The sequence below is a fragment of the Marmota flaviventris genome, chromosome 2 (genome assembly GCF_047511675.1).
Source record: "Marmota flaviventris isolate mMarFla1 chromosome 2, mMarFla1.hap1, whole genome shotgun sequence".
NCBI classification, from domain to species: domain Eukaryota; kingdom Metazoa; phylum Chordata; class Mammalia; order Rodentia; family Sciuridae; genus Marmota; species Marmota flaviventris.
The window spans coordinates 102,414,925-102,441,140 of NC_092499.1; the positions used below are offsets into that span (position 1 = coordinate 102,414,925).

Sequence of the window (26,216 nt, forward strand, 5' to 3'; positions counted from 1 at the left end):
GGTATGCTCAGAACAACACTTAGTATATACTAGTTCTCAGTAAGTGTTGGCTCACTCCCTTCCTATTCTGGACATCAGACTGGCTCTGAAGACCCAGAACAATTTCTAAAATTGTATCTGGTCACCTAAAAACATACTTTTCTAGCACAAAAGATTAGTTGATTTGTTCAGGGTAGTTTGCTGAGCCAACAAGGATCATTTTCAAATGAATTCTGATCTTTTTGTGGCTGCTGATAACCATTTACAATTTATTTTAAATAGATACCTCTATTTCAGAAGAGTTTGATCAACTTAAAAACAAATTCAAATTCATATAAAATACTCTCAACCATTTTAGTAAGCTTATATTTGTTCAAAAGAATTTGATGGGTTTATATTAATTTAGATTAATTTAAAGGACCAAATTAAAGTAGTTCTAAAAACTTTTGGTGGGGAGGAGCAGGAGGTACCAGGGATTGAACCCAGGTGTACTTAACCACTAAACTACATCCATACCCTTTTTATTTTGAGACAGGGTTTTGCTAAGTTGCTTAGTGTCTTGCCAAGTTGCTGAGGCTGGGTTTGAACTTAGATCCTCCTGCTTCAGCTTCCAAGGTCACTGGAATTACAGGTGTAGGCCACTGTGCCTTGCAATTTGGCACAATTCTTAGTTTGCCTGTGCACGTCTTGGCACGGGCTCAAAGCCAAGGCACAGCAGAGAGGGGAAATACTTATAGCTAAAAGCAAGGATTCTAGGACCAAACTCCCTAGGTTCAAATGCCATCGTATAACTTTGGAAAACTTATTTAACCTCTTTTGCCTCAGGTTTCTCATCTGCAAATGGGAGTGATATCCTATTTACTAATTATTCCTTATTAAATTCATTTTTTACATAAAAGTACACAAATTTATGGGGTAACCTGTGTTGTTTTGATACATGTATATACACTGCATAATGTTTAAACCAAGGTAAATATATCTATCTCCTCAAATATTTATCATTTCTTTCTAGTGAAAACATTTTTAAAAATCCTCTCATCTGGCTTTTTGAAATATATAGCACATTGTTGTTATCTATGTTCACTCTACTATGCAATAGCTCACCAGAACTTCCTATTCCTATCTAACTGCAACTTGATACTCATTGATCAACCTCTCCCCAGCCTTTGGTAACTGCCATTCTGCTCCCAGCTTGTAGGAGACCGACCACCTTACATTCCACATGAGTAAGATCATTGGTACTTGTCATCAGGTGCCTGGCTTAACATAACTCCTCCAGTTCCATCCATGTTGTTACAAATGACAGGATTTCACTCTTTTTTTTATGGCTGAATAGTAATCCATTGTAGGTATATGCCACATTTTCTTTATTCTCTTAATTCGAACATACATATGGATTCTTATTTTAACATCTTTAAAACTGGGGTGCATTTTATACTTCACAGTCTAACAATGCAAGACAGTTTGCAACTGCTCTTTTAAATCAGGTGTCCCTGGAAATACAGTTATGTGGAAAACCTTCCATTAGCATCTTCTAGCAAGATCAAGAAAGTTCCACCAACACATTTTGATGAAGCACAATAGTTAAGCTATCTCAGAGAACTATTGTAAGGATTGGGCTAGCATTAAGGTTTAGAACAGTGCCTGGCACACAGTGAGTCTGTGTAAATATTAGCTCTATCAACAGCAGCATCTAGCACTCTAGCTTCCATGGGTCAACATGCAGGCAATATTCCTTCCTTTCCTAGAACCATAAGAAAGTACACTGAGTTCCTAAACTAAAAAGTGAAAAAATAGAAAATAATGACCTGTTAAAAGCATTTGAACCTGAGGTAACACATTGGTTACCTTGAGGAAATAATGTCTAAATACCTTAAGGAAATTTCTTCGAGGGACCCCAGTTTGGGACACACGAAAGACTTTCTCCTTCAGCTCACTTCTGTCTCTCCTCCTTACACAAATATTTTTCCAAAGTGCTCTCCACCCTCATTCTCATCAAACTAACAATAGAAAGCAAGGAACACCCACTTCCTCAACATGTTCTGTGTGGTGATAGTTGCCTGGTGAGAGAAAGTCAGGGATCTTCTTCCTTATTTAAAAAATAAAATACATCTTAATAGTTTTTCAGGGAATAAGAAGAAAATGACTTCAATTAAGAGGAAAGGAGAAATATCTTCTCTCTCTCTCTCTCTCACACACACACACACACACACACACACTCAAATTCTCCATGAGGCTTCATGTTAAAGTCAATCACAGAATCCAACCTTAAGTTCTCCTATCATTAGGCAGAATCATTCTAAACTACTCTAGGTAGACCAGCTACTTTTTGAAAGATAAATTTTCCCTCACTTGCCTATGTTAGTAGAGAGAATAAAAGAAGGGGGAGAGATAATATTAACTGAAACGCTACCATTTGTCATAAATGATACTCTAGACAAATAGTACTCTAGACATACAGAATTTTATTTTATCTGATCATCATCCTTAAAGATAATTTAATGTTTGTACAAGATTTACACCACCTAATGACGATGTGTTCTCAGTGTGATGACATGTAGGTTTGGGTTCAAATTCTAACTCCTCTATTCTGTATAATCTGGTCCAAGTTCTTTAAATTAAGCTCCATTCTTTCAGCTGTAAAATGGAATTGACAACATTAATAACCTTGCTAGATTGTTTTAAAGACTAAGTGAGATAATCCACCAAAAAAATTTAAGCACGTTGTTTACCCTGTGCTTTCAGTCATTGAAACTTAGTATTAGCTAACTGTTAATAACTTCAGAAAAAATCATAGAAAGAAATTAAATTTAGGTGCCATCACTTTTGGGGTCTCTATCCATCAAAAAAGTTACTTTGGTATTCTAATATCTGAGTTTTTTGTTGTGGTGGTGGTTGTTTAACCTTTATTTTATTTATTTATTTTTATGTGGTGCTGAGGACTGAACCCAAGAGCTGGGCATTTTCTCCAGTTGAATGCTCTATGTCCTCACAGAGGAGGAAACAGGCCCAGAGAAGGAAAATGAATGGTCTGAAACAAACCAGCTAAGTTAGCAAAGGTGCTGGGCTAGGTTCCAAGTCTCCAAAAATTCCCAATCCTTATTTTTTTTAAAGTGTCCAATCATTTTCTAATATATTTTGTTTTGTCTGTATTCTTTCCTTCAGGGCTAGAAAACTTCGTTTTAGTTGTTTTGAATCAGGAATTAAAAGCTATCAGTATGAATGTAATGTATTCCTCTATTGTGATCTATGTAAGAAATAATAAAATAAAATAATTTTTTTAAAAAAGCTATCAGGAGTGCCAGCAGCTATAATGACAAACAGCTTTATGACTGAAGTTTGGACTCAGAGATGTTGGCATGAGGGATCTGCACATCCGCTCTTGTAGGCCTTCTATCAAAATGCCCTCCTTCTGCCAGGTTCCCCCAAAGAGAAAAATTATAAATAGGAGACTTGCTATTTTTAAAAAAAATAGCAATATTTTTTAAAGTGACTCTTCAGAATCATCTCCCATAATCTTTTTTTTTTAGTTTTTCATTATATCTTCAAAAGATTTTATTAAGAAATCAAGTCTCCTAATTCTTTCTTTATTTTTTATTCTAATTTGTTATATATGACAGCAGAATGCATTACAATTCATATTACACATATAGAGCACAATTTTCCATAAGTCCTTGTTTGTGCATTCTTTCCTATGGTTCCAAAATGAAAAGAAAGCAGAAAAATCATAAAAGCTTTCACTTCCATGTAGATTTGCTCAGCCCTTTAGCATTCTCCTCTTAAAGCAAGATTATTTTCCCTGGTACTGCCTCAACTTCTCTATAAAGATATATCCTCTGGTCCTCTCACTCAAGTGTTCATTCAACAAATATTTATTGAATATCTATTATGCACTTGGTGCCAGGGTACAGTGGGGAGTCAAGGCAGTTACCCTCAACATGAAAAAGCATCTTTTCCACCTCAGACCTTTCACTTTAGCAGCATCCCAATTTTAATTCTCTCAGTGACTATACCTGCCTTTCAGTTTTCAAAGAAGCCAATCCTTATGAATGTGTTGAACTTCTCTCACAAACAGTGCAACACAACAGCCATGTTCATACCCCCACATGGCTTTTTCCCTGCAGACACATGCACACATCACATGTCTGGCACAAATGTGAAGATATGAAAGGAATAAATACACAAAGCTCAACAGAGAACAAAAAGAAGTTTTTAGAAAGAGAAGCACAAAGCCAGGCGAAGTGGTGCACACCTAATCCCAGCAACTTGAAAGGCTGAGACAGCGGAATTGTGAATCCCTTAGCAATTTAGGGAGTCTCAAAAAATAACAAGTGCTGGGGATATAACTCAGTACCACAGAGTGGGGGTGAAGAGGGAGGGAGAGAAAAAGAAACATGGGGTATATTGTAAAGAATTTTGGTACCTGAAATGTTTTGAATATTTTAAGATGGTTAATCAAATACCACAGTGTTCCTCTGTAATTTAGGGACTTCACTTTCCCCAGCCCAAAATCCCAAAATGCTTTTTTTTTTTTAATTGTCTGTTTGTTTTTGTTTTTGTTTTTTTGACTGAGGATATTGAAATTAAGGGCACTTTACCACTGAGCTAGTCCTTAGTCCTATTTTTTTTTTCTTTTCTTTTCTTTTTTTTTTTTCCTTTTGCACTTTAGGGCCTTGCTAAGTTGCTGAGACTGGCCTCGAACTTGTCTGTATTCCTCCTGCCTCAGCTTCCAGAGTCACTGGGATTGCAGGCATGTGTCACTAACTCATGTGCCACTGTGACCAGCCCCAAAATGATTTTTATGAAGATATAGGAATGTGTAAATATAAGTATTACTCAGGTAACAAAACATTAGCATGTTTGAGAACTATATTGCCACATGTTCTTTTATACAATTAATGTTCCTTATCTAGGGATTCATTTAGGGAAAAAAATGTTCACCTACCAATGACTGTCATAGGAATATAAGTTTTATCAGTGTTTTTATGTTTAATGTTAAAAAAGCATTGACTTTTCTTTTTTGTTTATTTTATGATGTCACTATTGACCCATCTTGGTGTTCTGAGGGGATACATAAAATAAACACAGCAGACAAGGCAAGAAAAGTCACATGGAGTAAGGCAGGATAAGAATCATTTTATAATGTATGAAGAGATGAGCTGGGACAACTTGTTTACCAAATGAGCCCTGTCTACAACTCTCTTAAGACCACACAAATCCTACACCCTGAGGTGAAACAGAGCTACTTTCACTACAAAAGCAATACACACACTACCCTACAGCAGAGACCCCCCACTTCCACAAGAGGAGACAGCTGTATCCTCTGTGCACAATTCGGTTCTAGATATGAGTAGATATGCTTCTAACCTCCTGGATAGGTCCAGAATAAAACATGAGAGAAGACAGACAAAGATTGACATCCTGTTGGTGCAAAAATCTCAGGCAGAGAGAAGTAAGTGGAAATACAACAGCTTTGAAAATTAGAAAGAAATTGGAATCTGGCTCTTTCTGGTCTCCTGATTGAAAGATGAGTTTGATCTTATCCAAATTGATAATATGAGAATACAACTAGATTTTTTTTTCATGTGAACCATTTTATTCAATCATGCCAAGGAAGCATCTGAAATACAAATTCAAAATAATTCAGGCCCATATTGAAAATAGTGTCCTGATAGTTTCCAGAATGTTACTCAAAAATATAGAACACTTCATGAATTTGAGTGTCATCCTTGCGCAGGGGCCATGCTAATACTCTCTGTATTGTTCCATCTTTAGTATATGTGCTGCAAAGCAGGCACTGCAACTAGATTTTAACTGCATTATGTATTCACCTATAACTTGTGATTTATAAACATATTCTCATAAATGCAGTATTTTATAGTAATATCAGAGATCCATCTTTGACATTGAAAAGAGCTATTCATGGCTGAAAACGGACAGGATCTAAATTCACTTGATTAAATATTTATTAAATCAAGGTACCTGCTCCATAAAAATACTCAGTTTTCTCCATGTAAATGAGGTAAAAAGACTAAATTTGGCAGATGTTGATATTCCAACATCACAATTCTTTTCAGAGAAAAAATACTCTGCAAACAGTAGTGAATGAAATAGAAATTTCCACATGCTGTGAGGACCTTCAAACATATCCTCATTTGTAAAAGTTTCCTCCAGGCATTCATAAATTCTGTACAAGTATTAAAGAGAAAGACCAAGATGAAGAAAAAACAAGCAGTCCCAATCTAGGAGTCAGCCTACTATTTCTAAAATGTCCCTCCCTTCAGTGGGTGACCAATGAAACCCAGTAAGAAAGTAATATGAGCTGCACTATGTCAGGACAGGACACCAGAACAATTCCTGAAAGTCGGAGATGTTCTGGAAGACCATTGCCAATGGCTCCAGGAAGATAATAGCTTTCCTTTTAATTTATGGAAACCATTGACTCATTTACTGAGAAATCATAACTTGTGGCCCAAGCTTCTTTTAGGATCAGAAGATGAATGCTTATGGGGATTTAGGAAAAGTAAATTTACCAAAACACTGGGTACTGTAGCACTTTAACTTGTGACAAGTACCTCTTGCTTTATAGAGAAACAGGAAAAAAGCTCTCAATGTGTCATTTAAAAATATAGACAATACAGTGGGAATGGGAGGGGTTATTTGATTTGCTGAGTAATATCTCAAATAATGTGAAAGCAACTCCATCATGGACACAAACATACACCACTGCAATGGAATGAGCAACCCACAGTGTACCTTGAAGGACACCATGAAGCTGGGTGGTCTCCAAGAATTTGATTAAAAAATACAAAAGGTGTAAGGAGCTCTCCCATTCAGTGGTTGCTTTTTGTGGGCACTCAGAGGACAGTGAAACGTAGACTTTAGAGTCAGTGTTTTCTAAATTCAAAAAGCAGGACCCCACTAACTAATGGTATAAATGGAGCAGCAAAATGCCAGGTTGGGGATGAATAAATCATGGCTATTCATATGAGTATAATAGATAAGGCTGGAAGATCAGTGTTCAGGCCCTAAGCCTGATATTTTTCCTGCTATACCTTAAGAATGACATTGAAATATTATAAAGCTCTCAAAGAAAGGAGAAAAAATATTTTCTAAAAAAAAAAAAAATGGAAAAGGAGGAGTAACTCAAACTACCCAGAAGGTGGAATATCTTCAAGTTAATAGAGGGAATTCTGCTATTAACAGGCTCTGAAGAGGTACAATGTGTGCCCATTAAGTTGCGGTGCCAGCAAATCTCTGGGCCCAACTCAAAGGCAGAAGGATCAGAAATGGCAGCACTGCCACTGTGGCCAGGTCAGAGAGGCTTTCTACCCAGGAAACACTCAAAGGACTTAAAGTCGGAAAGAGGATTTCCAAGATTCTAAAACACACAACACCTTTCTATTTTTGACCTAAAAAATGCAGTTGGGGCTTCCAACAAGACTAATCCTCTGACAACAGGAAATGTGCTATGAAGGCCTTGTACACACCCACCTGGCTCTCCTCTTGCAACCCACCTGCCTCAGGTTTTTCATATGCCACAACACAGGACAGACCTTGATCTGTTAGGGAAAAATACCAACTCAAGAAGCAGCCCTTCATTTTGTGAAGAAGCAATGACACTTCTTTCATTCATTCCAAGAAAAACCTTTGAATTAGAAGATGCAAGAGCTGCTGGGATGATTACCCAAACAATAAAATAATTAGTCAAATACGCCTGAGTTAGCAGTAACTGGAGGGAGGCTCATTTATTATTGATTTTTTTTAAAAAAATGAGAATGAGTGTTCTATATTTATTCACCCCATCCAGAAATTGTGTCTAGAATATATACTACCCTGCCTTTCCAGACCCAACCATTGACACACCAGGGTGATGTCTTCACTGTTGTCTTATAAGAATGATCTCTACAGTGGGCTATGATCATCAAACAAAAGGAACAAACCATTCTTTACTTTTCGGTGATGAGATGTGCTATAAGCTCATGGATAGGACCATAAATGCTAAGGGCTCCTGTCCCACATACCCTACTCCAAATATTAAGTTGATACATTGGTTTGACACAGAGATACTTACAAAGGATCCAAAATTCACCAAGTATTGCTTCACACCTCCCTTGCCTACCCCACACCCTCACCAACCACATCAGAGCAGGTCTATTCTCTGTCCTCAGTACATGGTGGCTTACTGAAGCACACAGGACTTACATCTCTTTCAGATGGTTTTTATTCCTACAGACAAACATCTGCCCTACCACACCCTCATGCTGCATTCTAAAGCCCTACTCCCAACATTTACTCCCATGCCACAGCTCCATCTATTCCCTTTTTCCTTCTCCAGCTCTCTTGTCCCTCATCACCAGCTGCTTTTCTCAATCTCCAGTTTGAGTGTGCAAAAACTGACCTTGTTTTAACAATGCCAGTCGGTGAATACATACACGCTTTCCTTGTAACACAGTGAGCTGCTGTGCTAACCTCGAGATGTTCAGCCCTCCTCAGTAAACTCTTATGCTACTGTGTCTTCTGGAAATTCTACTTTTCCAAAAAGAAAAAGAGTTCTCCCCAGTCACATGTGGGAATGGTGCCATTTCAGAAACCCAAGTGCTTTTCAAACCTCTTCCAGTTTCGTTTCACCATAATGTAAATGGAAGAGCAGCATACTGATATAAATTTATCATGAGTTTAAGACATTACTACCTGTGAATATTTTCACTATACACTAACTCAGTTTTTCTTTTTAAATTAAGCCATTTCCTGATGTTTTAAAACAACTGAAATAAAGATGCTAGGATTCTTAGCCTCTGCCATTAGCTATCAATAAGCTGTAGACAGCCAGCTAGATGCTTTTGTGGGCCTCTCTCCACTGATACATTTAAAATATGTGTTTAACTGCTCCCAGATATTATATTCCTTAATAGATGAATCAAAATGAAAGGGCAAAAATTTACCTAAGGATAAGGTCTAATGAGATATACTTCTTATTGCTTCTCAAGAAGTCTTTCTTTGCTCCACCTATTCCATACGCAGGGTCTTAGAATTGACTGTTTGCATTTCTGTCACAGCTGTGTATAGAATGAGGTGTGCCTTGAGTTATGCAAGGGCACTGAGGAACAACAATGGACCTGAAGCCATCCAATTTTCAAACCAACCCGGCAGATCACAGTTGGCTTTTTTAAATTATTATTGTTGTTGTTGATTTCTAATTATTACATTATAATTAGTAAATATGGTCTGCATAATATCAAATTGGGGGACTTTAAAATGAGTTATTTTATAAATGTTTTCAGTGGTTGCATGAAAGTAATTTGTGTGCCCTATGTGTTAGATGCAATATATATAACATTGTGTGTGTGTGTGTATTTGTGTGCGTATTCAAGCTACTTAGTTGTGATTTCTAATTTGTTATATCTTTTGGGGGGGAGGGGGATGCCAAGGATCGAACTCAAGGACACTCGACCACTGAGTCACATCCCCAGCCCTTTTTTGTATTTTATTTAGAGACAGGGTCTCACTGAGCTGCTTGTGCCTCGCCCTTGCTGAGGCTGGCTTTGAACTCATAATCTGCCTGCTCAGCCTTCCAAGCCACTGAGATTACAGGTATGCACCACCGCAGCTGGCTTTAATTTGTTATATCTTTATATCTTTGCTACCTCTTCTGCAAGTTTCTAAGAAAGGTATGTTTAAAACCTGGATCATACTTATTTTCAGAAAATAAACCCAAGGTAACATATTAAAGAGGATGAATATAGCCAGGCTCTATGGTGCATGGCTCGGGAGGTTGATCACTAGTTCAAAGCCAGCCTCAGGAACTTAATGAGACCCTAAGCAACTAAAAAGGACTCTGTCTCGAAATAAATTTTAAAAGGTGGGGTAGGGGCTGGAGATGTGGCTCAGTGGTTAAGCGCCCCTGGGTTCAATCACCAGTACAAAAAAAAAAAAAAAACTATAAAGCACCATTAAATAACAAGGCTATATATAAATAATAATTAAGTGGCATTAAATCTGTCGGCTTCAATTTTGTTCTGAGGAAATCTGGAATTCATGGGGCTACTTTAAGAGTTCTAAAAACTTTTACTCAATTTTACTTTTTCTCCCCATTATCATTTTTTAACTGGAAAAGAAAAGTATACAATCAAATGAGTTTAAGAGACTTAACTTGTTTACTTACACTACTTTGCTATTATTTCTGCTTTTAGTGTATACATTGATATGTTAATTAACTTAGAAGGCTATAATTTATACTAGCTTTTTTTAAATTTTGTTTTGTTTTGGAATGGGGAGAAGGCTGGGGAATAGATTCACGTTTCCACTCATGAAATTATTTTAAAAAGCACGTGTGAGCCACACTAGATAAATGACAGAGAAGACTTGGGAACATGTGTTCAGCATGTCTTTGCATTCATCCTGTTATGACAGTCAGTTGAGCAATAAGGAATAAACATTAGACATTTCATCAGAACATTTTACTGTAGAGTACTTCGGAGGTGGCTTTATGTTTGGAAGCCTTCTTATCTGACTTCTATACATATAATAGAACTATTCTAAGTTCAGGCTACTTCTTGTCTACAGCAGATAAACGTCTTTGTGGCCAGCTCGATATTCCTGCGTAAGCTCTGAGGAAATCTGCATAATGTCATTGCAGCTAACCTCTCATTGCCTCAGAGAGCTGCTCTAGTCCAGCCGATTGCAAATTTTCTTTAGCAATAAAACTGTTTCTTCAAAGGAAACCTTACATAGCACCTCATCAAATAAGACCAATGAAAGTAGAACCATTCTAATGAAAGGAACGAAGGATAATATTCCAACTCCAAGGCGTGTGGACCCATGAGGTACCTAACAAGGACTCCACTGCACCCATCCAGAAAGCCAATGCTGAAAGTGCCACCTCCATCCCAGCTCTAAATCATCCTCCCGGACTTTGGCTTTGTATGAAATACTACCTCTGTGCCTGAAATTGGCAGCTCATTTGTAAAGCCAACCAGGCTTTTTTAGTTGGCATCTCCTGAAGATGCAACCTCTCAGATTCCCCTCTAAGGCTCCTCTCATCTGGAAGGAAAATCTCAAATAGGGTCCTGGTGAGCACTCCAAGACGGGATACAGAAAATTTGAGAGAAAGGATGAAACTTTAGGAAAGAGTCCTGGGGACACTATGGTTGGGTCAGTCCTTGGAAAGGAAGAGCTTTGAACCTAGAGCTAAGTAGTCCTAGAAAACCTAGGTCAAACCAGCCAAAAGATAATCAAGAAGCACCACCCACCCTATAATAGGACACCAGTGTCCTTTAAACAGAAAGTGGAGGGAGCCATAGGGAAGATGTTTGTCCTCAACTATACTGGTGATCCTATCCTGCTATATGGACCATTTGAGCCCATCAGAAAATAATGCAAGTGTCAGTGGGCTCAAGAATCTATTCTTGGGTGGAACTCTCCAAAGTCAACACATGCTTCAAAGAAGACAATGAAATGTTGACAAAACAAACCTAAAATAACTGAGAATATAATAGTTCATGTTTTATCAAAAGTCACTTTTTACTATAGTACAGAACAGCAAAAAGAAGTACAAAAAATACTGATCAGAATAAAAATTCCTTGGGCTGGGGATGTGGCTCAAGCGGTAGCGTGCTCGCCTGGCATGCACGGGGCACTGGGTTCGATCCTCAGCACCACATAAAAGATAAACTAAAGATGTTGTGTCCACCGAAAATTAAAAAATAAATATTAAAAAATTATCTTTCTCTCTCTCTCTCTCTCTCTCTCTCTCTCTCTCTCAAAAAAGAATGAAAATTCCTATCAGAGTAAAACTTAAAAATGATCTCCACTAACTTGATTTTTTTCCTATGAATTCTGAAGAAATTTCTAGTATTGGATTTTATCCACAGAACCCTTTGACCCAGCTAACTTCTAGGTCATAAGGAATGTTTTATATGAAAGCTTCATTACTTAAAACCATTAGAAAGTTCCAGGGAAAGAGAAAAGGGCATGGGGAAGAAGGGGCAGAGAAATGCCTAGTATTCCCCACCTCAGCTCATGTGAGAGCAGGACACAGTGAACTCCAGATTAAGTACAAGAGAGGCCCAGAAAAGTAGTCAAAGTCATATTAAAGTCAAAACCAAGAAACTAAAAAACAGGCTTAAAGGGGTCTTGAGAAATGGCTTATGAATTTGGGAGGGAGAGTGTTCCGAGAATTCAGGAGGATGCCTATCTAGACAGACTTTGGAGCAAACAGCTCATCAGAGCCAGCGGTAACAATAGTTAGAAGAAAAGATCCATAGTAATTGTTGCTCTTGCCTTCTAGGTCAAGCAACTTACTCGATCCTGCTCACCCCATCTAATTTCAATGGCTCCCAAACTATTTCAATCAGGTTCCTTCACTGTTTTTTCTTCCTACCTTGGGCAGATGGAAAGCCAAGCATCCAGGTTAGAACTTGGTCTCCCGAGGCCAGACCTTGTCTTTATCATCAGCCAAATGTAACATTTTATAGTATAATGTTAGTCTCCACATTCCAAGAAATCTGATTGCAAAAGTTTATGAGTTAAGTGTTTGATCTCAGGAGATAATCCACTATTTTAAAAAACATTATAAATGGTACTCCTTTTAAGGGTTTTTCAATATGTATTTGTACCATATAAAAAGAAAATTGTTGTGTAGCTATCAAATACTGAAAATAAATCAAAGCTTCTAATAATAGACAATGATGACATTACTCAATTTTCTTAGATATGTCACCCTAAAATTTTACATATGAATGTCCAAGAAATAATAGTTCTTACACTTAAAAATTTATTGCATATAGTGATAGAGAAAATTAATTATTATGCATAAAAATTATAATGTTCAAATTGAAATTATTTCCAATGGTTTCTGCTGTCTCTAAGTATTTGAAATACCCATGTTTTCAGCTCTTATAAACTGGAAATTTCTGACACAGGAAGGAAGAGATATTAAAATTCTATTATTTCTAATCGAAAAGGTCTTGATCTTACAGAGTACGTGTTCTATATATGTTTTCTCACAAATATATATCTATTAGATATGCACATGGATAAATATCCGTCAGTGGATTTTTGTTACTTGTGGGAAAATGCAGAGTTTTAAACATAGTTTAGTTGTCAAAGTACTGGAATTGCTAAAGTATCTCTCTGATTTATCTGAGAAATGCACGAGAATATATGAAATTAGGTAGCACCAGAAGAACTGGTCAGCATAACACACCTCCATGAACAGATGACATATGAAATTATTTGTGTTCTCTTCACTTCTGAACACCAGGACTCAGAGATAAAGTCCTATTGGCTTCCCATAGTGGAAAAATGGAAAGGGAGGTTATTTCAAAGGAAACATCCTACCTACTTATGTTCCTTTATTCATGGCCCAAATAATTAGTAGGATGATCATGACCTGAGTCAAATGCATCTCTACCCACTCCACTCTCACCTTGAAAACCTGTCTCTCAAACCACATCCTCCTCCAGGTATTCCTTCAACCAGTATTTTCTCCATATGTATGAATGCTATACCTTGTTGGTTAACTTGTACAGTTGTATGCCACTTCTAAAATACTCTATTCCCATCTCATGAACATGTCTCAATTCTCCAGTAAAATTGCATATTTCCTGAAAACTGCTTTCTTATGTGTTGCCTCTCCACAACCCCTTACCACTAGACTGATAAGTTGCTCAAAGGCTAACTGTGTCTACCATCTGGCTTTCTCTAACAGCCTCTTCCTTCCTCTGTTTCCCTCTGTTCCCTGCTGATTTCATTCAGGAATAACCAAAAAGTGTTTTAGGGCTCTACTGATAGCTGTGCTTTTCTGTTAATTTAAACTATATTTGTAGGGCCTGGAGGTGTAGCTCAGTGGCACAGCATTTGCCTGGCATGCACAAGACCCTGAGTTCAAGACCCTGAGTTCAATCCCCAGCAACACACATACACACGAATAAATTATATTTGTATGCAACTTAACAGGATTTAATACACAACTACTATGTCTCCAGTATTATGTTCCTAACTATGGGTGGCATGATAAAAACCTGTGATCTAGCACCACCCCGCTATACGAAGTTAATAATCTGGGTAAGGAAGCAAGATAAACTCATGTGCAACAAAGAACAAACAAGACACTGTTATCAGGGAGCAAAACACCTGTTACACCATGTGGACTACCAGCACGGGATATCAAAAGTGAAATGGACTCGAAGTCAGTAGACCTGAACTCTGTTATTTACTTACTAGCTGTGAGACCTCTGGTTAGTTGGGTATCCTCTCCTCATCTGTTTCCTCAAAATGGGAATATTTATCTAGCAAATTTTTGGAAGGATTAAAGGATACGTTATATGAACACATTTGTGAACTGTAAACTACTGGATATCTGTAAGACGGTCGTTTGACAAGGCAAGTGGACCTCAGGAAGCTAGATGGGGGAAGCAATCTGACTATGGCTTCAAGTAGAACCAGGACCTGAGGAGAACAACTTCAAAGTCAGGCATACAGCTAGACGGTAAGGAATAAGAAAGAAAATATGTTTGGTACCAAGGCATTTTTTTTATTGTTTGTCTTGTTTGCAGTGGTAGGGATGAAACTCAGGGCCTCATACATGCTAGGGAAGTGCTCTACTTCTAAGCTACATCCCCAGCTGAAGGCATGTCTTCACTTTAATTTAACAAGCATTGAGGAGTCCTGCTAATCACTCAAAGGATATGAAAGTGAAAAACGTATAACCTTTTCCCTTAAAACTTATAGGCATATAGAGACCAGACAAATACACTAATAAATATAAAACTAACTGTAAGCTCAAAATAATGTTTATGAGGTGATACAGCCTGTTAAAGAGAGCTGGATAACTCACCATTGGTGTGTGGGCTTCTAACTCCTCCACCACCATCTGTGAATGATCCACATTCACCAGTACTCTCTGGACCTTGTTTGTTCAAAGATGAAATAAAGTTTAAACCCAAGAAACGCTTCCCAACACCAACGCTGTGCTCTATGATTCTAGGTTCAAAGTTCAGATTTTATCCATGAGAATTTAAATGAAATTAGCATTTAGATGAGGGCAGTACTATGGGAATGGGAAGGAAAAGATCCAAGAGACATTGATTTTAAAATAATAGAAAATTCCAGGTACATGCCTATAATCCCAGTGCTGTGGGAGGCTGAGGGAGGAAGATTACAAGTTCAATGCCATCCTTGGTAACTTAGAGAGACCCTGTCTCAAAATAAATTAAAAGGGCTGGGAGTGTAGCTCAGTGGTAGAATACCTGCAGGTTCAATACCAGTATCACAAAAAAATAAAATAAATAAAATAAAAATAATACAACAAAGTGCCTCACTGGGTGGAAAAGTAAATGGCAAAGAGGACTCCAAAGAATGAAAAACCCAGGTAGCCAGCGGGGCAAAATGATGTTACCAACAGAACAGGATATTTGAAGTGGGGGACGGGAAAGAACTGGAATGGGCATAAAGTAAGTGTTTGTGTGTGAGCATCAGATTTTTTGGAGGAACTGATGATGATATCAGATGGGCAAGTTGAGTGTGAGGAATTAGCAAAGCCACATCCACAGAGAAATGCTTGAAAATCATCCCCATGCCCTGTGTCCTCAGCCCTCAGTGAATACCATGGGGGAGCTCTGCTCCAGGTTGATGTCGAAGAGGGGATTCTCAATAATACAAGATTATGCCAAATTGTTCTCCAATACAATTGTTTTACACTCCCAATTTCTTATCCTCACCAACATTTGGCGTTTATTGTCAGACTTCTCAAAAGGAAATACAGTGTGATCCCTATTAGGATTTCGTTGACAGGTTATAAGGTTGAGCATCTTTTTTTAATTTGTGGAACACTCAATTTGTTTCCTCTTATAGAAAAGCACATTCATGTCCTTCCCCTATTTGTTTGTTTATTGTTTATTTTTGTCATTGTTGGGTTTTGGGTGGTACCGAAGATTGAACTCAGGGACATTCCACCACTGAGCCACATCCCCAGACCTTTTTTGAATTTTGTTTAGAGACAGGGTCTCACTGAGTTGTTTAGCTCCTCACTTTTGCTGAGGCTGGCTCTGAACTCATGATCCTCCTGTCTCAGCCTCCCAAGCCACTGGGACAGGCATTGGCCACCAAACCCAGCTCTTCCAAACCCAGTTTTCTATTAATTTTTCTTATAGTCACATAGGAGCTCTTTATATATACAGGCTACCAAACCTTTGTGAGATATATATGTGTGTATAATATATATATTATATATGTGTGTATATAATATATATATTATATATACACACACATACATGCTGCAAATATATTCTTCTTTCTTGTGACTCCTTTTTAATGACTCTTAATTTGACTAATTTATCAATTTTTAAATTTTTTTTAGTTGTAGTTGAACACAATACCTTTATTTTATTCATTTATTTTATTTTTATGTGGTGCTGAGGATCGAACCCAACACCTTACATGCACTAGACAAGCCCTCTACTGTGGGAGACCATCCTTACACGTGACTGAGTCACACTCCCCAGCTGGGTGCTGAGGCGCTCAGTCGCAGAAATATGGCAGAGCTTTCCCCACCCTTCTTGGGTTCGAGGGTCAGAGTCTCATGCATGGTGTGTCTTGCTACAGCCCCATGGGTGAAGCTATGCTCACCTGTTCCTTTGTAATATAACCCCCTGCCCTGTTTAGGATAGAATCTTCCATGGAAGTGCCTTGTGTGTGTTCCCTTCTCTTACTGTGCCCTTGGGTGTGGCCTACCCAGGTGTCAGTCAACCTGCTGACAGTGGACATCATGAAGATAGACTCAGCCCCCTGAAACCTGACCCCTTGCCTCATTTGAATAGCTTCTCCTCAATAAAAGGGGTCAGCAGGTGCTCTCACTCTCTCTCTTTCTGTGGACCCTTAAGGTCAGAGGAGCCATCACAGCGACCCCAAAGAAAAAGGTATTTGTGTCTCTTGTGTGGTTATTTTTGCACAGCCCAGTTAGCCCAATTCAACTGGAGTGACCCCTGAGCCTTTTAGTCATGAGAACAGTAACCTGGCACTCTACCACTGAGCTACAACCCCAACACCTAATTTATCAATTTTTAATAGTTATTTCTCTTTATATTGCATTGGAGAAGTTTTTCTTTGTTTAAAGTAATAAAGACATTCTTCTATGTTATTTTCCTAAAGGTATTGCTCTCTGGCTTTAATACATTGGAAAATTAGTGTATGTAAGGATCCAATTTCATTATTTTTTCCTTAAGGACAGTTATAATAGCATCATTTATTGAATAAAATCAACTGTTCTCCAGTGATTTGCCATATGTAGGAAGATCTTTTTCAGGACTATGGCTTTCCCATTGTTCATTTTGACCATCTCTGGGTCAATGCCACAGTGCCTTAATTACTATTACCTAAAAATGCGATTTCATATCCTGTAGGATTAGTCTTCCACTTTGCTATGGGTATTCCTGACCCTTCATACTTCCATCTAAGTTCCTCGAAAAACTTAAGAGGATTTAACTGGGATTGCACCAAAATCCAGTAAGTCCCAAATTTTCAGTTCTATAGAGGACAATGGGACATAATAGGTTAAATCTATAGATCAACTTAGAAGATTAACATGTTCAATATTTTTAATTTACCTATATGTGTATATCTCTCCATTTATTTATATATTCTTCAATGCCTTCAAATCTCATAAGAGAAGATATATAAGTCGAAAATAAGCATACAAAATATGCTAAATATCATATATAATTATGGAACTGCAAATTAAAGTAACAAAGAAATGCCAGTACATGCCTATTAACGTAACCAAAATCTATAACACCAGATTCTGATGAAGATGTAGAGCAACAGGAACTCCCATTGATTATTAATAGGAATGAAAAATTCCACAACCACTTAGGAAAACAGTTTGGCAGTTTGTTAACAAACTAAACACATTTATTACCATATGATCCAGAAGCCACATGCCTTAATATTTACCCAAATGAGCTGAAAACATATCCATAAAAAATATGGAATTTCATAGTAGATTTGTTCATAGTTGCCAAAACTTGGAAGCAATAAGACATCTTTCAGTAGGTGAATGGATTAATAAACTATGACACATACAAACAATGGAATATTATTCAGCACCAAAAAGAAATGGGCTATTAAGCCTTGAAAAGACAAGGAAGAAACTTAATTGTATATTACTAAGAGAAAGAAGTCAATATGAAAAGGCTACATACTATATAACACCAACTACATGATGTTCTGGAAAAGACAAAGCTATGGAGATAAAAGCTTGGCTATTGTCTTATAGGGGTTAAAGGAGAGGATTTTTAGGGCAGTGAAATTATTATGTATGATACTGTATTCGTTAGTAGATACATATTATACATGTATCAAGACCTATAGAGTTATAAAACTAAGACTGAATTCTAATATAAACTATGCACTTTGGGTTACAATGATGTATAAATATAAGTTCATCGACAAATGTGCCACTCGTTGAGGATGTTGATAACCAGGGAGGCTGTGGGGAGAAAGGATCGGGGATGAATGAAAATGTGTACTTTTTTGCTGCACTTTACCATGAACTTAAAACTGTTTTAAAAAATAAACTATTTTTTAAGGGAGACAAACCACGTGTCAAAAATCACATCTTAATTTTGAAATTTAAAATTTAAGAAGTTGGAAACAGACAGGCATGGTGGTGCACACCTGAAATCCCAGCAGCTCCAGAAGCTGAGGCAGGAGGATCACAAGTTCAAAGCCAGCCTCAGCCACTCAATGAGGTCCTAAGCAACTTGGTGAGACCCTAGCTCAAAAATAAAAAATAAATAAATAAAAAGGGCTATGGATGTGGCTCAATGTTTAAGTGCCCCTGGGTTCAATCAGAAGAAGAAGAAGAAGAAGAAGAAGAAGAAGAAGAAGAAGAAGAAGAAGAAAACAAATTTCTAAGCTCTGGCTAATTATTTGAGACCAACTTAAAAAAAAAAAAAAAACTTGGCCAACTTATTTTCATCACACCTATACAAAATCCATAATCTAAATTCCAGTTAACTCCATGAAATGCATCTTCATTTGAACAAAGATAGGCTAGGAATGTAGCTCGGAGGTAGAGTGCTTGCCTAGTATTCTCATTGCCCTGGACTGGATCTCAAACACTGAAAAAAGTGTGTGTGTGTGTGTGTGTGTGTGTGTGTGTGCGCGCGCGCATGTGCATGCGGTGTGTCTGGATGAAAAGGTTAGGGCAGGAATGATCCAGAAATGAAAAGGGGTACTTAAGGCAAAAGAAATAGCAGCAAGCCACTCTATAACAAAAGTCTAGAGCCTTTAGTTCTAAGAAAGCAAATTCAACATCACAACAAAACACAAAATGGTAATCCACACCTAACTCCAAAGAGTTCCACAACTACTGACAGTAGTGATTAGCTTTCTTAACACCATTAAAAACCAGTAAATCCTCGTGTTGTGATTTCTACACACCTTTCATCACTTTTAGTTTTAAACACTTTCAGAACTCTAAAAACTATACTAGATGGGAATCTGTTTTTTAATAGAACTTTTAAGTTGTTTTAGAGAAAAATCATCTTGACTCAAATGACAAATGTGAAATTACAGATAAAAAGCATAGAATGACATGGGAATGGGTTGTTCTGCCTGTGATGCGTGTAAGAATCCTTCCTAAGGGTTTGGGGCTGTGGTTCAGCGGTAGAGCACTTGCCTCGCACGTGCAAGACCCTGGGTTCAATCCTCAGCACCCATAAAATAAATAAGTGAAATAAAGGTATTGTGTCCAACTACAACTAAAAATAATTTTAAAAAAAAGAATCCTTCCTAAGAAATATATATATTTGGGGTTGAGGCTGTAGCTCAGTGGTAAAGCGCTTGCCTAGCATGCATGAGGCACTGAGTTCAATCCTCAGCATCACATAAAAATAAATAAAGATCTGTGTGTTATCTACAACTAAAAAATATACATTAAATTTTTTTAAAAAAAGAAATATATATTTTAAATGTACTTCAAATGTAACATAAATTGAATGCATCACAACTTATGCCTACCAATCCAGAAGCTGACAGTAATTTTAAATGAAGTTTGATATGTGGTTTCCATCAATGATAAAAAGCTACACCAGTGAACCTAGAAGCCACTGAATTGAGACAGCCTGAGTGATTGAAATTGAGACAGCGGCTCAGAAGCACATCAGTTAAACAATGCAGTAAACAAGCCATCACTGAACACATGCTTGCACTCCTCACTACAGTGAGCCCCAAGGCCATCGTTGCTCTAGAAGAGCAGCAGCCCAGTATGTGCACTCTGCATGGAAACGAACAATGAACCTTAGCAAAAGTGTGCATAAAACCTTGGGAGGGGCTGGGATTGTGGCTCAGCAGTAGAGCGCTAGCCTCACACAGGAGGGACCCGGGTTCGATCCTCAGCACCAAATAAAAATAAAGGCATTGTGTTATGTCCATCTACACCTAAAATCAATAAATAAATTTTTTTTAAATTCAAAAAAATAATTAAAAAAAAAAAAAAACTTTGGGAAGTGAGAGGGCTGGGAAGCAGAGCCAGAGGAAGGAGGAGGAGCCTGCTCGGCCTAAGCAGAGAATCAGAGACTTCATAGAGGCCCCTCTGGGCCAAGGACTAAAAGAAGAACATGAGCATCTACACACAGAGAAGAACATGTGACAGAGGTGAATGAACAAATTTTATATAGTCCACAAGATAATGTGGGGAAGGGCTTTAACTCACATGTCAGTTAAATAAGCATTATCCTTTAAAGATAACAGAAATTATAAGCAAAATGATCATTGATGTTCATCTTAAAAGTGTGACTGATCTTTGATGGATTTAGCAAGAGATGTCTGATGTTCAAGTAAAAAGACAGACTGGGTTGAAAAGCCATTGAGAAGGGAGTACACGTGAGGCTGATGGATAGATAGGGTGGGTGGGTGCAAGGGGGGTTGTGTTTAGACTTACAAGAATCCAACGGTTACTTAGAGTGCATCAAGAGGTTCTCAGAGATGGATGTGATTAACATGGCGTGTGGAGGTGGAGGAGGGTGTGTCCAGAACAGGAGCTAAAGAGATGGAACAGTGTTTGGAACCTTGGCCTAAAAGGACTCTTAGATGGCACTACAAGTCTGAGCTATTCTCTGGGCAATGGAAAGCCACCATAGGCTTTTATGTAGGAGAGGAACATGAGATCTATGCCTGGCAGCCAGCCACAGACTGGGAACATAAAGAGCATCTGAAGTACATGGTGTTATATGGACTGATGTTGTGTCTCCCTCAAAGTCATGTACTGACTTTTTTGATAGTATTAGGACATGGACCTTGGAGAGACCATTAGGTCATGAGGGCGAAGCCCTCATGAATGGGATTTCCATAAAAAGAGGTCAGAGAATCTGTTTGCTCTTTCTGTCATATAAGGATATAAGAAGTTGGGAGTCTGCAACTGAAAGAGATCCCTCACCAGCACCTGACCACACTGGCACCCCAATCTCAGACTTCCGGTCTCCAGAACATGAGGAACAAATGTCTACTGTATATAAGTCATCCAGTCTGCAGTGCTTTGTTACCGTAGTTCAAAGTGACTGAGACATAAGAGAAGAGATGGTGAGGGTTTCAATTGTCAGTGACAGTAGGGAGGATGAGAAAGGGATTAATTCATGATATATTCAGGAGGCAGAAATCAATATAATTTCTTAACTGAGTACAGAACTTAAAGATAACTAAGACTTCCAGTTTAATAACTGAGTTAATGGTATTATCAACTCAGAGAAGAAAAGATGGTTTGAGAAGACCATTATTATCACAGCTAACCCTTACTAAGCATTTTCTAAACCTTTTAAAGTACTAACACTGCAGTCTTTACAATGAGCCTAAAGGCGCCTAATCTATTGATGAGAAAATTGGTACACAAAAGATTAAGTAACTTGTCCAAGGTCACATAGCCAGTAAATGACAGAAACAAGATGTGAACTCAGGCAACTCTCAAATACTGCATTATATTATGTAGACATAACCCACATGGGAATTGTATTTGGCATCTGGGACTGAACTAAACTGAACTAAAGCTCAAAAGAGTAAATAAGGAAATGGGTCATTTACACAGTTCTATGTCCCAAGGCCATGGGAGAGAAGATACACACACTTAGAGTGAAGAAAGAGGCAAAACCTGAGGAGCAGCAAGAGAGATCTGAAGAAAGAGATTTTCTGGGAAAGAGATTTTTAAATAGTGAGAGTCCCTGGGCTGAGTGGCTCACCACAACACAGAGATTCCAGGTGAACACAGTTTGCACTGTCTCTTTGTGAAAACAGGGGATCCATTCACAATTTGCTGGGAGATGAATCCAGCTAAAGGATCCCTGCTCAGATTTCATCACAGGAAGAGAAGCCTGGTAAGATATGAAATGGGGAAGACAAAGAAAAACAAACAAAACAATCAATGCTCTCAGCTCTTGGAAGAATAATTTATGCCCATGTTTGAACAAAGCGACTCCTGCCTCCAAAGAAGCAGCAATGCAGGCTCATCCCTCAAGCAGCACCCCCACCTCACCAGTTACTCATTCCTCCCTGGTTCCCAGTGGCTGCCAGGGGATCTCTGCTGCCCCAGAGCAGCATTCAGCCATGCTGCAGCAGTATCAAGAGTACAGAAGGCAGAGCCCATTGCAAAGAGCCAAAAAAAAAAAGGAGACAGGCCATAGATCAGAGGTACAGCGCTTGCCTAGTATGTGAGGCCCTGGGATAGATCCCCAGCACTGCAAGGTTGGGGGGAATAAAGGTGCAAATAAATAATGGTTCCTGCCAGGATTAGTTTTGGTTTTTAATGGGCTTCAAATGACTCATCAGTTATCATGTTGTCTGTGCCCTGAGCTCTGGCTCTAAATCAACCAAGTTCAGAGGGAGGAAGAAAGGAATAACAGCAAAAGATGGACAGATATCGCAGGAAGCTTTAATCCTGAGAAGAGAAAACAGAAGTGGAGTGGGGGCTGGTAGGGGCACCATTTCCTGTGGAACACTCAGGTTCTGAAGGTCTGGAGAGAACAGAAGCTGAAATAGCAGAGAGAGAGAGAGACAGCCCCGGGCTGGCAGGACCTGCTGACAGGCAGGCCCTGGTTGCCATGGTGCCACCCTGCTGGCCAGCATGGTCTCATCAGCACGTTCCTTTTTAGTCACAGTTCCTGTCTTGTGGGTAGCGGCAGCCGCAAGAAAGAAAGAAAAATAAAGTTGCTAATGGCTGCAAGATCACTGAACAACAGTCCTCGAAGGGACAAGAGAACATGATAAAAGAGAAAGCAACCAAGATGGGGGTTAATTCCCTGAAAATACATTAAATCAACCTGGACATTCTAGGTGTGAGACACCCTCATGAATAAACACTTCTCCCCAAAATTTACAGTTTTTTTTCTTTGTGGCAGTTAAGATCCACATTTCTGGTGGAGCTCTGGGTTCACTCCAAGGTAAAAAGCATGGGCTTGTGTCAAAGAAAACCAGATGACATATTGGTCAACACATTGAAGTGGAGGGCAGGACACCAGCAGGATGGCTAGGCACCAACAGTAACCAGCCAAATGACTTTAGTACTTACAAGCCTCAAATGCTTCATCTGTAAAGGGAGAAGCCGGGACCAGATGAACTTAAGAATCCTCCCACTCCTTAACTTATGCTTGGACACACTCAGGGCAAGGGAGCCTTTCCACATGCTTCTTATGGGATATTAAGCTGTCCACGTGCCACAGACCTGATTGTACCTCCAGGGACACACAATTAGAAGAGCAGCCGCAACTCAACAGAAGCAAAAAGTAAATACATACACATTCAGCTGGATTCATATGTTGGATTAAACCCTGGGATAGTGGGCAAGACCATGTCTTATTCATGTCTTATTCAAATTTATGTTGTTAAAGCCATCTAGTTTATGGTATTTTGCTACCACAGCCATAGCAAACTAATACAATACCCACAAGAAAAGATAATTGTGTATTGAAACCACACATCATACGCACCACACCCACCTTTTACTCTTCCAATTCTTCACACTATATCTCTAAAATAAATGTGATTTTCCTTTCATGACTACATGCTCTAACCAAACCTAACAAAACTGCCATGACTTGAAGGCGTGTTTAAATGGAAAAAATACATCTTATACTAAAACACATACATACATTTCTCCATGAAAGCTGAAAGCTACTAACAATATTAAAAACAAAATTCTAATATACTTGAATTTTGTGGATACATTTTTCAGAGGATGGTCAAGATTTTTAGAGCAATTCAATTATTTAGTGAGCTCTCTTACTCATCATGCTATCTGAGAATACAAATTTGTATGACTTTATGAAAGCAAAGGAAAAGAAAAGAGAAAGAATGCACTTGGTATTTGTACCCACTTGCTGGTCATTACAAATGCACTTTTCAAACTAATCTCAAGAAAGTGAACAGACATCAAGAAGTCTATAGTAAAAGAACATTGACAATATATACAATGACATTTATGATAAATTGCACATTGTTTAAATATCTGAAAATTGGCATGACAGAGCTCAAAACCACTACAAGGGAAAAAAAATAAGTAAATGCAAAACCATACCTTGACAGGATAGAGAACCGTTTATTGTGTTTTTCTAAAACTTTAGAGACTGGAGTTGCCAACAGGTCAACAATTAACAACTTCTAATCACATGTCCTGTTCATTACTTTTTGTCTAATGTTAAGACAAAGAGAAATGTTAAAGTCAAAATGGCCTGCTTATCAACGTTTCTCAAAGGAGCCTTTTGAAAAGCAGTTCACTCTATCAACTTTCAAAGACAGGCATCTCTGTTAGAAAACCACAATCCAGCTAATTAGTCTCAGCTGTTCCTCACATGGCCCTGCAGACCAGTCAAGTGATTTTGTCCCTTTCAAGCTTACTAAAATCCAATTCCTCTGAGCTCTCAGACACAGGGCAGCTTTATTAACCTCTTTCAGGGTTAGAAGACTAATGTTCCAAATCTCATTTGTCCTCTGAATCAAGAAACTACATTTGTTTTCTTAAGAAAACAACTCGAAAAGTTATCATGTTGTCAAGGCCCTTAAAGGTTCTGTTGGCACTGTTTTTTTTACAAATACAGTGACTGATCCAAACTAATAATACCAGAGATCAAAGAGCAGATTACTTACCAGATGCTGCTCCTGGCCTCCAGAACCGTGAGTAAAACTGTCTGCGGGATTCCTCCCAGATATCTCACTAGCTTTTCAAAGTCAACATGACATGCACTCAACTTACCTCCCTTGCTTTTCTCCCCATCACTGCTTAAGACCTGCTTCTCTTCCTGTGTCTTCAGAAATAATCCCAGCACACACCCAGAAATCCCAGGACCCTCAGTGACTCCTCCCTCTTTCTCCTCCCACTTCCAATTGGCCTCCAAGTCCTAAGCGTCTTTCCTGCTGTCACCTTCATTCCGATTTTTTATTATTTTTGGTCTGGATGACTATGATAAACCACTTATTTTGTTTTGGGTCCCAAACCTGGCCCCACCTCTGATTCATCCTCTACCCCACACCCAAATTGCTCTTTTCAAAAGATCAATGAGAGTCCATCACTATGTTCCATAAAATTTGTTAATGGCTCCCAGAACCTCCTATCATTCCTTGTCTCCTGTCTGTGAGCTGCTAGAGTACAACCACCAGAATTTTTTGTCATTCTCTAAGCCAGTGGTTCCCAAAATCTGGCCCCAAAACTAGTATCATCAGCCCCATCCAGGAACTTGTTAGAAATGCACATTCTTGGGCCCACTCAATTGAATTAGAAATTCTGAGCATGGGATGCAGCAGTCTGTGGTTTAACAAGCCCTCCAGGTGATTCTGATACATGGAAAAGTGTGAGAGTCACAGCTCTAAACCCATCAAACTGATCATCAAGAGACTTAGCCATGACTTTCCTTCTGCCAGCAATATTGAGTTAGATGCCCCTTCTCTGTGCTTACTATTTCTGGAACTGGTCACCGGTGTATCATAATTATCCATAATTATCCATATTTCTGGGGTTTCCCTTGTTAGTTGTGGAATATCTCCAAGGCAGACATTGCATGTTATTTACCTTTTGTGTTGTTGTTGTTAATCAAAGAAAATTTTAATACCAAAAATGTAGAAAACCTTTATCTTTGATTCATTCACCCCACGGTCACATCTTGAGCACTTACTAATCATTAGACAAGACATTGAGCATATAACTAAATGATCCATCCCTTGCCTCTAGGAGAAGTTACTCTCTCATTCTGGCAGCC

At 38.4% G+C, this 26,216-nt stretch overlaps 1 protein-coding gene and 1 non-coding gene across 4 annotated transcripts in view; both read right to left on the bottom strand.

The window, feature by feature from the left end:
- The window catches only part of Rab27a (RAB27A, member RAS oncogene family), a 76,296-nt gene that overhangs the window by 34,829 nt on the left and 15,251 nt on the right, over nt 1-26,216 (bottom strand). The window contains exon 1 of one of the 3 annotated variants that reach the window (XM_027925835.2): nt 1,852-1,923. The exons of the other annotated variants lie outside the window; for them this stretch is intronic. The gene's annotated coding sequence lies outside the window, so the exon portion shown is untranslated. Of the gene's footprint in view, nt 1-1,851; nt 1,924-26,216 lie in introns of those variants that run through there. 3 annotated transcript variants of the gene reach the window in all.
- LOC114085125 (U6 spliceosomal RNA) lies at nt 5,672-5,777 on the bottom strand. The gene has a single exon (XR_003581413.1). It is a non-coding gene; the product is annotated as a U6 spliceosomal RNA (small nuclear RNA).